This window comes from Hordeum vulgare, chromosome 2H (genome assembly GCF_904849725.1).
Source record: "Hordeum vulgare subsp. vulgare chromosome 2H, MorexV3_pseudomolecules_assembly, whole genome shotgun sequence".
In the NCBI taxonomy this organism is placed as follows: domain Eukaryota; kingdom Viridiplantae; phylum Streptophyta; class Magnoliopsida; order Poales; family Poaceae; genus Hordeum; species Hordeum vulgare.
The window spans coordinates 244,325,334-244,336,412 of NC_058519.1; positions in this window are offsets into that span (position 1 = coordinate 244,325,334).

An 11,079-nucleotide genomic window follows, 5' to 3' on the forward strand; every position below is an offset into this window, starting at 1 on the left:
GACGGCCGCCGGAGCTTCAGGGGGAGAGAGATCCGAGAGGGGGAAAGGGGATCGAGGCTTAGGGGAGAGGATAGAGTCGCGGGGAGGAGGATAAGAAGGCGCAGGCGTCGTGCTGGCGCTCCTGGAGGCCTCCAGCAGCAGGCAGGCAGGCAGGAGGTGGCCGGGCTCGGCCGCCGTGCTCATCTTCTCCCCTGCCTACTGGCAGGAGGAGGAAGATGACCGGGGAGCCCCTGGTGGGCTGGGCCGGCGACACGTAAGGTTTTTCCTTTTTTTTCTTTCTCTTTTCTTTTCTGTTTTGTTTCTGTTTTGCTATTTCGTTGACTTACTATTTATTTCTGCTCCCAAATAGTTTGTAAAAACTATGTTGAACACCCCAGAATATTTGTTGGAATATTTCCAACCATTCCTAAAGTTTTCAATATTTTTGAAAGCTTAAAGTTTCTGATTTCAAATTTAAAGCTTGAAACCAGTAGCTTTTGCATTTATTTAAAATGCCAAGAGTATAAAATAAATGGTTTCCTTTATTGCTTATTTGTTTTCAAGAATTATCAGAAAAGTTGAACTTTTCTTGAGGCCATTTTGGGTTCGTTGATTTTAATTAGTTTGAAATTTCCTTTATTTTAAGAAGTGGCTAGGGTTTTGATTTTTCCTTCACCACTTACTTTATTCTTGTTGAAAATTTCCTAGGTGCAATGCAAAGAAAACATGAGCACAAAGCTAACTTGCTTAAGGTGTCACGGATGTGACAAGTAATCTGTACATTCACCATACTTTTGTAACTCTAAAAATTCTGACAAAGTAGGACGAAATAAAAAAATTGCATAGCAGTACTGTGTAAGAATTTCAGAAACTTTTGACATTCCAGTAAAAAAATGTAAATTCACGCACTACATCCAAAGTTTCTGTTTTTGCGCTACACACACCAAACAAGCAATCTAATCATCCTAAAGGAAAATCTTGGCACATTATTTTTATAATACAATGGATTTATACAAGGGGATAATTATTTTTGTTGAAAAATTTCTGTAATTAAGATTCACAAAGTTTCCATGGGCATGAACAAAGTTCAAGGAGCTCCCCCACTTCAACGGTGCTCGTCCTTCTTACTTTCACTTTTCTTTTTGAAAAAGTTTTAGGTTCCCCTCTTTTTTTTGTTTTTAAACTATATGAAAGCACACAACAGAATAAAATGACTCACTAAAACTTCCGGGTTGTCTCCCTGGCAGCGCTTTCTTTAAAGCCATTAAGCTAGGCATAAAGTGCTCAAGTAATGGATCCACCCGGATCCCAAGGTAAATCAAAGCCAATTTTAATTAACAATGATTTGTAATTTTGTAGTGAGCACAAAGTAACATATATCACACAACAACGAAGTCCAACTCTCTCCTATGCATGGACATGTCACAAAAGAACAATTCATGCACACAAAGTAAAGGCCAATGCATAGTATAAACAATTTCTTGCAATTTTATCGTATTGGAAACATAGAGAGGCGGAGATGTAGTTCCTCTCTCATAATAATTGCAAGTAGGAGCAGCAAGCACATGCATATTATATCTATCAAAATCATCATGTGTAATATTAAAAGGCAACCCATCTATATAATCCTTAATAAGTGCAAACTTCTCCAATATAGTGTAGTTGGGAGAATTAAAAAAGATAATAGGACTATCATGTGTGGGTGCAATAGCAACAATTTCATTCTTAGCATAAGGAACTATAGCAAGTTCATCTCCATAACCATCATTCATATTGGCATCATGGCCACAAGCATAGCACGCATCAAGTTCATCAAAAAGGGATATTTCAAATGAATCCAAGGGGTCATAGCAATTATCATAGCATTCATCCTTCGGTAAGCATGAAGGGAAATTAAACAATGTATGAGTTGAAGAGTTACTCTCATTAGAAGGTGGGCACGGGTAGCTAATCCGCTCTTCCTCCTTTTGTTCTTCGCTCTCCTCCTCATCTTTTTCATCCAATGAGCTCACAATGTCATCAATTTCTTCTTCCATAGATTCCTGCAAAACATTAGTCTCCTCTTGGACAGCGGAGGAGTCCTGAATATATGGCTTAACATAAGCATTAAAATCATAGTTTTCATAGCAATATTTAAGTATGGCAAAACTTTCAGATTTGTAAAGAGTAGTGTAAGTGCATCTAGTGCCCCTTCGTGGTTTGAAGACTTATAGGTTAAGAGACTGATATATTTGTGAGTGTACACAGGCTCTATAAGTCGCTGATGAGTTTGAGTTATTCGATGAATATCGACCCCTAAATATGAATGTCTTCGGGTGAAGACTTTGGCCAATCCTTGAAGACTTTGAACGCGAAGAAATTGCGAAGAAATTGATATTTCCCATGAAGATATTGAAGATGAGGAATTCGGTGTGTCCTGAAGAAAACACTTTGAAGACTTTGAAGCTTCAAGATTTACTCTTTCTATTTCATTTTCTTTACACTTGAGTCATAGGAACACCGTACTATTAAAGGGGGTCGAGGTAAAACTATGGAACAAATTTCCTCATGATGCTCAACCCAAACCTACATCTTCCAAAATGAGGAACATGAGAGACATGAGGACTTTCATAGTTGAAAGTTCCGAGTGTTGCCACGCCACGCGCCACCTGTCCCAGATCTTCTCCACCCAACGGTCATATTATTAAAGGACATTTATGTCAAATCATGTCGGGATGCTCCGAGGCTATAAATAGCCGCCCCCACAACCACTAGCTGGTTGGATGCTCCGAGAGAAACTAACACTAGTCATTTAGAGAATCCCAAATTCCTCAGAGCCTTTGAGTGAAAATCTTCAAGTGAGGAAATACACCAAACACCCAAACCGAAACCAAAAGCCAAGTGATTGAGCATCACTAAAGAAGTTATTCCTGTGTGGAACCGACGCTTGTTACCTTTGAGGACTGTGCATCCTCCAGACGGCTAGGCGTCATGGTCTAGAGCATCCAGCAGTAAATTGTGGATCGCGGGTGACCGAGTTTGTGAGGGTTTGGAAGTCTGCCCTGAAGACTTACCAGGAGTGATGGGCGAGGACTATGTGTCCTTAGCTCAAGGAGAATACGGTAGGGAATGTGTGTCCCGGGACTGTGTGTCCTTTGGTTTCAATACCAAGCCGCTCCAAACCAGACGTACAACTATGACAACAGTTGGAACTGGGTCATCAACAACTGTCTTCATCAAGCCTTTCATTTCGTCAATTGCATGTTGAAGACTTTCATCTGTACTGTTTGAAGAATTTGACTGAAGACTTTCTCTGAATTTACTCACCTCAAATTCTTCACCTACTTATCCTGTACTTGTGACCTATGCAAACCGGTTCTCTGAAATCACGCTGAGTACTTTGCTGTAGACATTTTTGCACGTCTAACTTAGTACTATTTCCATTGCACTCAGTTCATGACTGGGGACTTTCCTCACTAGGAATTTACTCAGTGATGAAATTGTAAACATCGCATATTCACCCCCTCTAGGCGATATAACGCACTTTCAATTGGTACTAGAGCGAGATACTCCCTTGTTCTGTGTGATTTTGGTTTAACCACGTGGACTTTTAGTTATGTCGGCCGCAGGTATGATCAAGGTTACTGCAGGATGTCCTACCTTCAAAGGAAATGACTTCCCCTATTGGAAGACCAAGATGCAAATGCATCTCCAAGCAATTCACAACGATCTTTGGTATATTGTGGAAAATGGTATTCCCTCCATCACTGCTACTATCTCTGCCGCTGATGTGAAGAAGTTCAAGCAACTTGATTCTCAAGCAAAGAATATCATCTGTGGCCACCTGAGCAAAGGTCAGTATGACAGAGTTAGTTCTTTGGGCACAACTAAGCTTATCTGGGATAGGCTACCGAAAGTCAATGAGGGATTCTCAACACAGCGTAACTCTCGTGTCGATGTTCTTCGCAATCTCTTCAATCGCTTCAAGAGGCTTGACAACGAAAGCTGCCAAGATACCTTTGATAGCCTCACTGACATCTCAAATGAATTGCAAGCTCTTAGAGCTAGAGACATCTCTGACCATGAAGTTGTGAAGAAACTGCTAGGATCTCTTCATCCATCATTTGACACACTAGTTCTGATGATGCAAGAACGAAGAGACTACAAGATGCTTGATCCTGCTGATATACTTGAGAGACCCAATACTCATGAATTCCAACAAGAAGAAAAGAGAGATTTGTATGGACCAAGCTATTCAAGACCTCGTGGGCTGAAGGCTAAGGCTGTTTCCTCATCTGAAGAAGAAGATTCAGATTGCAGTATTGGTGACCCTGAAGAACTTGGAGAGGAACCTGCAATGCTCATGAGGAAATTCCAAAAGTTCACAAAGCGTGGCCAGTTCAGAAGATCTTCAAGAAAATATATGAGGAAATCACAATCTTCATCTGAAGACTACAAGAAAAGAACCTGCCACAAATGCAAGAAATCTGGTCACTACATTGCTGACTGTCCTCCACGGGTCAAAGAATTAAAGAAGAAGAAATACAAGGATGAAAGTTCTGATGACTTGAAGAAAAACAAGAAATCTTCAAAATCCCCATCTTCAAAGTCCTCATCGCACAAGAAAACCAGTTTCAGAAAGGCTCGGGCACTCATTGGCAAGGAAATGGATTCTGAAGAAGAATATGAGGAATGTGATGAAGAGGAAGGTTCTGAAGTGGAGTCAGCATCTGGTGTGGCAAGTCTTGCACTTGCTACCACATTCGTCAGCAAGTCGATCTTCAACCTTGAAGAAAATGACAACGCCAACTACACTGCTGAATATGCTGATGACTTCGCTCCAACCTATTGCTTCATGGCAAAAGGTTCAAAGGTACCAAACCACACTTCCTCCTCTGATTCTACTGACTATGAACCTGATGATTATCAAAAACCCAGTAACTATAAACTTGCCAACATTGCCACTAAGCAACAAAGTGCTATTGAAAAGCTTCAGAAACTGCTAGACAAAAGCGATGATCTGTTGAATGATGAAATGAATCGTACTCAAGTCCTCACTGAAGATGTTCAAAGTCTTCAGTCTTGATTTGATAGTCTTCAAGATCACTATGACACACTCTTGGCTGATCATGAGAAACTTTCCTATGAATTTCTTCAAAGGAAGCTTGATGTTGAGAAGTTAAGAATGTCTCATGATGATCTTCGAATGGAAAATGATTCATTGCTTGCTCAACAAATCAGTATCGCTCAGGTAGAATTCATTCCACCATGTGTGAAATGCATCGAGCATGAAACTGCTAATTCTTCACGTGAATCAACTAATGCTTCTATCGCTACAAATTCTTCAACTGTTATTGTGCTATCAAATTCTTCACTTGAGGAAAACACAAATGCTAGTGAAAAATGCAGGATTGAAGGAATTGTATGTGACAGGCATATACAAAAGTCTCAAAGGGCATGAAACCCTTTGCGATGTGCTCAAAAAGCAGATTCTAAACAGGAACCCGAGGAAAGAGGGCATTGCCTTCGAGAGGAAATTGAACGTTGATGGATCATACTAGAAACCTGAGCAGTACCCCCAAACCTCACGGGTTGCTGCTAAAGGCCCTCCAATCCATCCATCTACTCTAACAGGCTTTGCATGTGATATGTCCTATTCCTCTGATGAGTCATTTGACTCCAACTATAAACTGTTCAAAAATCAATCTGGTGAAGTATTTGCTCGATATGTTGGAACTAACTGCAGGAATGGACCTCCCTTGAGGAAAATCTGGGTCCCCAAAATTTTCTTGGAAAATCTTCAGGTGAATGTCCTCATGACACCACCAGTGAAGAACCAGAACCCAGATCAAATTCCTCAGGTGGACCAAAGTTTTCACGAGGATCAAATTCCTCAAATGGTCAAAATTATGCTCGTACTCGCACTAATGCTTCTGATATGCAGGGAAACTACAATGGACATGAATATGAGCATTATTCCTCAAATCATTATATTCATAAGTCTTCAAAGAATTTCCCTGCCTATTCATTTGAGTACTCTAACCCCCCTACCGTGAAAAGAAGTGCATTAGCTTCAATGCCTCCATTCTCATATGGTGCCCGCAGGATGATGAACTCCTTTCCACCCCTTCATATGTGGAAGGTGAAGAAATCGAACTAATGACTTATGCATGACAGGTCTCCAGATGAAAGTCATCATGTGAAGAATTTGCTGGAGACATGAGGAAATTGCTTGATTGGACGCAAGCTAAAACATGATGAAATGATAACATTTCACACGCCCTCAAATTTACTATTTATGATGAAATTCTTGTCTGATGAAATTGATATCATATTCTCCAAGTCTGAAGCATATGAGATGGTAAGCTATACTAATTCATGTGCAGGATGACAAACCCAAGAATACAGAGTGGGTTCTGGACAGTGGTTGCACAAATGACATGACTGGTGATAAAAGCTTATTGATGAAGATACCACTGACTCCATCACCACTGAAGCAAATCACTTATGCTGATAAAGGTAAAAACAAGGTATTGGGACTTGGTAAAGTGACTATCTCTAAGGATTGACGCATGGACAAGATCATGCTTTTCGAATCCCTTGGGTTTAACCTCATGTCAGTCTCTGATTTTTCCACAGGTCCTCAACCAGCCACATGTTTACTAGCAAAATCCTCAGAAGGCTGGCTATGGCATCAATGACTTGGTTATTCAGGCATGAGGAATTTGCACACACTGTCTAAGAAGAAGCTGTCATTGGCATCGAATCCGTCAAATTCCTCAAGGACCATCTCTGCGGTGCTTGTGAGTCTGAAACAATGACCAGATCCAAACACCCCTCAAAGACTATCATGACTACCACTCGTCCGTTTGAATTGCTTCACATGGATCTGTTTGGACCTACTCATTATGCTACCCTAACCAATGCATCATCTTTATATGGATTTGTCATCGTTGATGACTATTCTCGTTATACTTGGGTACACATCATTCTATATAAAACAGAAGCGCAGGAAGTCTTCAAATGATTTTCCTCATGGGCCTCGACGAACTTCGACGTCAAGATCAAACACATCAGGAGTGATAATGGGACAGAGTTCAAAAATACTGGTCTTGACGATTATCTTGATGAACTTGGTATTGCTCATAAATTGCCTGCTCCTTATACTCCTCAACAAAATGGCGTCGTTGAACGCAAGAACAAGACTCTGGTTGAAATGGCACGGACTATGCTTGAAGAATATCAGACACCTCGTTGGTTTTAACCTGAAGCAATCAACACTGCTTGCCACATCATCAATAGGGTATATCTTCACAAATCCTCAAGAAAACCTCATATGAACTCCTCACTAACAAGAAACCCAATGTAGGTTATTTCAAAGTCTTCAGTGCAAGATGTTGGATTAGAGATCCTCACCATAGCTCAAAGTTTGCACCTAAAGCACATGAGGGTTTTATGCTTGGTTACGGAAAGGACTCGCACACCTACAAAGTCTTCAACACCTATCACAACAAGGTTGTTGAAACTGTAGATGTGCGGTTCGATGAAACTAATGGCTCGCAAAGAGAGCAACTACCTCATGTGCCAGATAAATTGACTCCCGAAGAAGGTATTAAGCACAAGGCTACTGAAGATACCATTCCTACTGAGGAACAACCCCTTGTTGAAGAAGTCATCCCCAACACTAACGAAACTCAAGTAGGTGCACCTGAGGAAAATGCTATAGATAAAATTCCTTAGCCCAACCAAAGTCTTCAATCAGCTCATCCAAGGATTGCAAATGAAGTGGAACTTGATAAAATACTCGATGAAATCAATGCGTCAGGTCCTCTCACTCGCCCAAAAGCTTCACATTTAGTTACCTTTTGTGGGCAGTCCTCCTTTGTGTCTATCATAGAACCCTCAAAAGTTGATGAAGACTTCATGGAACCTGAGTGGATTCAAGCCATGCAAGATGAACTTCTTTAGTTCAAGCTAAATGACGTATGGGAACTCGTCAAAAGACCAGATCCTCGCAAGCACAATATCATTGGCACCAAGTGGATCTACCGAAACAAGCAAGATGAGGATGGTCAGGTTGTGAGGAACAAGGCACAACTTGTAGCCCAAGGCTACACAGAGGTTGAAGGAATTGACTTAGATGAAACTTTTGCACGTGTTGCTAGACTTGAAGCTATTCGAATATTACTTGCTTATGCTAACCATCACAATGTTACTCTATATCAAATGGATGTGAAAAGTGCATTCCTCAATGGTAAGTTTGAGGAAGAAGTATATGTTGCTTAGCCCCCAGGTTTTGATGACCCGAAGCATCCTGACAAAGTCTTCAGACTCAAAAAGGCACTCTATGGCCTCAAGCAAGCCCCTCAGGTGTGGTATGATACATTGAAGGAATTCCTCATGAAGAAAGGCTTCAAACCCGGTTCACTTGATCCTACTCTTTTCACAAGATCCTATGACAATGAACTATTCGTGTGCTAAATATATGTCGACATAGTTAAGGAAATCGGTAACTGGTAGCTGCTCGGTCAGCTTTGGAGTAGAGATTAATCGGTGAATCATCCTATTAACTAGATTAATCGGTCGTCCATTAATCGGTAGATTAAATAGGAACCTGTGAACATATTCTAGTTTTTATGTATTATACCCTACTCCCATCCTCTGAGCTATGCGACATACCATAATACGGTACTGTTTGATCAAATCCTAGCTATTGAGGAGTGAGAGGAGGATAGGAGAGGTTACATGCAAAAAAAATTGGGTATTTTTGGACACGAGTTAGTAGGCCAACTAAGACTAATTGACCTGATAACCTATTAGTCGGTCTAACATGCCATTTAATCAGCCTGACAAGCCATTTAATCGTCTCAACAAGTTAACACGATGAATAGGTGTTATTCGAATCGGCCACCCAATGAGTAGCGATTAACTGGCCCATTAACTAATTAATCGGATGAATTCATGTCGACGACATAATCTTTGGTTGTGCTGACAAACATTAAAGTGATGGATTTGCCTACATGATAGGTGAAGAATATCAAATGTCCATGATGGGGGAGCTCAAATTCTTCTTTGGTCTGCAAATTCGTCAACAACGCAATGGCATGTTCATATCTCAGGAGAAATACCTCAAGGATGTCCCGAGGAAATTTGGCATGCATGAATGCAAAGGCGTCAAGATTCCTATGCCTACCAACGGCCACCTCTGCACTGACCAAAATGGTATAGATTTCTATCAACAGGTATATCGTTCTATGATTCGCTCTTTGTTGTACCTATGTGCATATAGGCCATACATTATGCTTAGTGTTTGCATGTGTGTATGTTTTCAAGCAAAACCGAAGGAATCACACCATAAGGTTGTGAAACATATTCTTAGATACCTAGCTCACACACCAACTCTAGGATTATGGTACCCCAAGGGCTCAAATCTTCACCTCGTTGGATATTCTGATTCTAGTTATGCTGGTGACTGTGTGGATCGCAAGTGAACATAAGGCACATGTCATTTCCTTGGGCGATCCTTAGTCTGCTGGTCCTCCAAGAAGTAGAATTGTGTATCACTCTCCACTACTGAAGCTGAATACATTGCTGCTGGATCTTGCTGTGCACAACCGCTATGGATGAAGCAAACCCTTAGAGATTACGACATCAACATGAAGAATGTGCCCCTCTACTACGACAATGAGAGTGCAATCAAGATCGCCTACAACCCAGTACAACACTCAAAGACCAAGCACATCCTGATTCGTCATCATTTTCTTCGTGATCATGTACTCAAGGGCATATCATCATCGACCATGTGAAGACTGATGGCCAGCTAGCACATATCTTCACAAAGCCCTTGGATGAGAGAAGGTTTTGCAAGTTGCGGTGTGAGCTAAATATCCTAAAGTCTTTAATTTGGTATTTCTTCTAAGTGAATGAGATCGGACCCATCTCCCCTCTATGCTAAGCTCAACGCAGTCTATTCTCGATTCTTCATATGCGTTCTGTTTGACACTTGTTCAAAATCCTCACCGAGTCCTTGTCAGCTGAGGACTTTGCAACAAAATCTTCAAAATTCAAAAAAATAATTTTAAACATTACCACAGTAACCGCACCCACTACTCACGATAGGATAACCACGATCTCCACCGCTTCGATCGTGGATAGCACGTGTCATGCGGAGACGAATGGGCAAGGGCAGTTTCGTCCGAAGTTTTCGCTTCAGACCGATTTCACGTGAGATATAAATATCCCCTTACCCCCTTCAATTAAAAAAATCTTCTCTCCCTCCTGACTACTCCGCTCGAGCTCAAAACCTAGCGCTGCCGCTAGCATCCTCATCGCCGGTGAGGAACAGTTTCACTGCCTCGACCTCGCCGTCGTCGGACTCACGTTGACTACGGAACATCTTCCTCCGCCGTCGCCGTAGCTGTCTTCAATTGCCAAGTTAGGCACTGAATATCTGAGCCGAAGAACTTCCGTTTTTACCTCACAAGTTCATCGTGTTCTTCATACAGGGTAATTAAAATCCTATTTTACTATCCTTGTTTGATCCATTTATTTTCTTTGGATTCATGAGATCAGTTTTTCCTCAAAAATCTCTTAGTTATGCACACCAATGTCTAGAACACTTGATGAATTTCACTAAGCCCTTAAATTCTTCACGAGACTCCTCAATTGTGTAAATTTTTGAATCTGCACAACTTTGGAACCCAAGATTAGAATGCTTAGTCAAATTCCTCAACACACTGGTGAAATTCCTCAACTTAAGAATTTTTTCAATTTCCTCAAATCTGAGAACGCATATGACCTCTCCAAATTCTTCGCACCTATACTCTGTTCACATGTACAAAATGTCAGCTGATGAATCACTAGGTTCCGATCAACTTAACTCATTTGCAACATTTCTTGAAGAAACATTACCTGTGTCCTCAAATTTCTCAAGAATAAAAATTCCTCAACAAAAACCTTAGCTGAAGAAATTGGAGGAAGACAGAAAATAGAAGGGTGGCAAGAAACTAGAACAGAACACTGCCTTTGAGATCCTAGAGGAGATATATGCCGAGTATTGCACGCCAGATGAAGAAATTCATGGAAAAGATACCATGGAAAAACGCAAGATAAGGCTTCAAA